Raw genomic sequence first — 2,799 nt, 5'->3', positions numbered from 1 at the left:
TCCTTCAAACCAGTAATATGTATTTGAATCACTAAGCATCAAATAAATATTAAAAACATCTAGAAACATTTTTGTAAAAATTGTATAAAGTTGATGCTTATGTTGTAAATGTACTGCAGTAGTTTCAGGAAAATATTTTAAAGTAAAGAATTATTTAAAACTAAAGAAGTTTAAAAAATACTGTATTTAACAAAATCAATCTTAGACTTTGAATATAACAAAATGCAAATTTGAGGGAACTCAACAATGTTATTCCAAGACCTTATGTATAATTTAATTTCCAGTCTTTACACATATTTAATGGATGTAGTATAGCCAGAGTTTTATACACTTCTAGCATTCTCTGTTTTTAAGCAGTATACTGCTGCTTTGTTGGATGAACTAAAGCATGTTTTTCGTTAGCTCACTTCCTATAAGCAACCTGCCCAAGCAGGCTTCCCTGAGTTACCTTTGAGGCAGATTACAACTTTGTACTGTCTTTTACTCCATGGCTGCATCACAGCTGCAGAAAAGTGTGATTTTTTTTTTTTTTTAGTTTTTTGGTTTTTTTTTTTGGGTTTTTTATTTTAATGCAACAAGGCATGATTCATTTTTATAGGGAGGCAAGCTTTATGTATACACTCAATCTAGCTCACGGGAAAACCAAGCCCTTACAAATTTTACAGTGAAACGTGTCATCTATTAACCCTCTTGCCTTGCAAGGAAAAAGTATTCCAACCATCTCACCTTTACTTCAGATTTTTTATTGTATTTATGGTGTGGATTAAATTTCCGTTTAAGAGTAACTTTGTGTTCCACTGTTTCACTAAAATTTAAAGGTTGTATCGCATACTTCAAATACTGATACCAAACTCAGCCCATTCTCCCTTTATAAGGGAGACCATATATATACACACATACACACGTGCACATACACTAATTACCTAATCAGTCTGTTTTCAGAGTGATTTTGAACATGTGCTTTTCCTTGTTTTGCTTTCATTTAGTTTGTTTTCTTCTGGATATTCATCTTTACTGTGATTTTCATTATTTTGATGTTCCTAAGAGTGGTTATAAAGAGAATGGCAACAGCCATTCTGAACACTGATCACTGAATTCTTTTTAAAAAGAACTGTGAAAAGAAAGATGAACAAGTGTATGTTTGCTCATTAAGTGTGTTTTGCAGATTTTTTTCCAGGTTTTTAACACCAGTTCAGCTCCATCAGCTTCTCCTGAAACTGTGAATTTTGATGTACCCATTGTTTGTATTATACTACTTACTTAATCTTGTTGCTTGATGCTTAAAATATTAAGAAGGAGCTGGTATACTAAGGCTCTCAACATCACTAACGTGGAATTTTGAACAGTTGACAGCGAAGAAAACATTGCACAATTTTCCCAGTTTTAGTTAAGACCATGAAAGGAAGTGTGTTTTAAAATAACAGGAAGCAAAGGCAAATATATATTGGAAAGAAATCTGCTCTTTAGATAAGATTTTATTACACACTTTGTGGTAAAGAGAAGATTGGAGGGTCTGCAAAATCCCTGAACAAGTGTCTCGCCAGGTTCAGTGTCATGCTCAGATTTCTTTACCGTAGGGCATAAGCTGTCAACGCATCATGCAGAGAGAACGTATTCTCATTTGAAAACATCTAGGAAAGAAAAACTTCTGTGGATACATCACTATGCAGTTGCCTTTATAATTTATGCCTCTTTCTTGCTTCATTTCAAGCTGCCTTCAGCTCTGGTGGTGGTGAGGAGCTGAATGCCATTTTGCTCCTCCTGTCTCGTTTGAGGCTCCGCTTTCAGCACGCAGTGACGGGGTGACCCAGATTCTCAGGGGTGTCTTGTGAATGCAGTGCTGATGCACTGCTTTCAAAGTCCTTGGTTAGCACGTCTTATCCCAGCTAGACAATGTTATTATCTTTCCTGCTCATCAGTTTGACAGGTGCATCTATCAGTAGTGGTTTAATATAGTTAGCATTAACTAGCAGCATGTGTGCCTGGATAGTTGCATGAATACAAATGGAAATAACAGTTGGATGAAGGGGCAGACAGGTGTGTTTAATAAAATAGATCAGTGGGAGGGGGTGGGGAGAGAGGAAGAAAGCCCGTAGGCATAGGAGGCTTATGGTGGAGCCTGAGAAGCCATGAAGCCAGGTAGGCTGGAGAGGGTTGGAAAAGCCAAATGGAAATAAGATGAGGGGGGTGCTTTCTCCCTGGTTATGAGCAAAAGGAAGAGGGAGTGGGAACAGATGGCTCTAAATTGTATGGCCCCCTGATGCTCTGTGCCTTTCTGGGTTCAAACTGTGATTGACTTCTTATTTGAAGATGGAACTGAGGCTTTTACAATTGATACATAGAAAATCAGATCCTTAAAAGGCAAACCCACAATTTTGGTAATTCCTGAAAAGGAGAAGGAGCTTGCGGGTGTACATCTTTGTTGCAAGGGAGTGGGGCATGAACAGTCATGAGTCTGTTCTGATGGGTCGTCATGTTTAAAAGACACCAGTCTGTTCATCTTAGATGGTCTTGGTTCGTTGTGCTTCCCCCCCCCCACCCCTTTCTTTTTAGCAACAATAAAAGTGAGGTAGGTTGAGGGATTGTTTTCATCAGCTTTCTCAGATTAGGCACTGTTCCTAGGGTTCTCTTACCAGGAGTCCTCACTGCTGCCTGTAGGCTCAGTATGTTTGAAGGTTTTTTTTGTTGTTGGGTTGGTGTTTGGGTTTGGTTTTGTTTGTAAAAATACTTGAATCCTACAACACAAACACATAATGATGTTGCTCATTAGCACAGCAGACTGAGTTTATAGCTTATCAG

The sequence above is a fragment of the Pygoscelis adeliae genome, unplaced genomic scaffold (assembly GCF_000699105.1).
Source record: "Pygoscelis adeliae isolate BGI_AS28 unplaced genomic scaffold, ASM69910v1 Scaffold393, whole genome shotgun sequence".
Classification (NCBI taxonomy): Eukaryota; Metazoa; Chordata; class Aves; order Sphenisciformes; family Spheniscidae; genus Pygoscelis; species Pygoscelis adeliae.
This window is presented reverse-complemented; position numbering follows the sequence as displayed.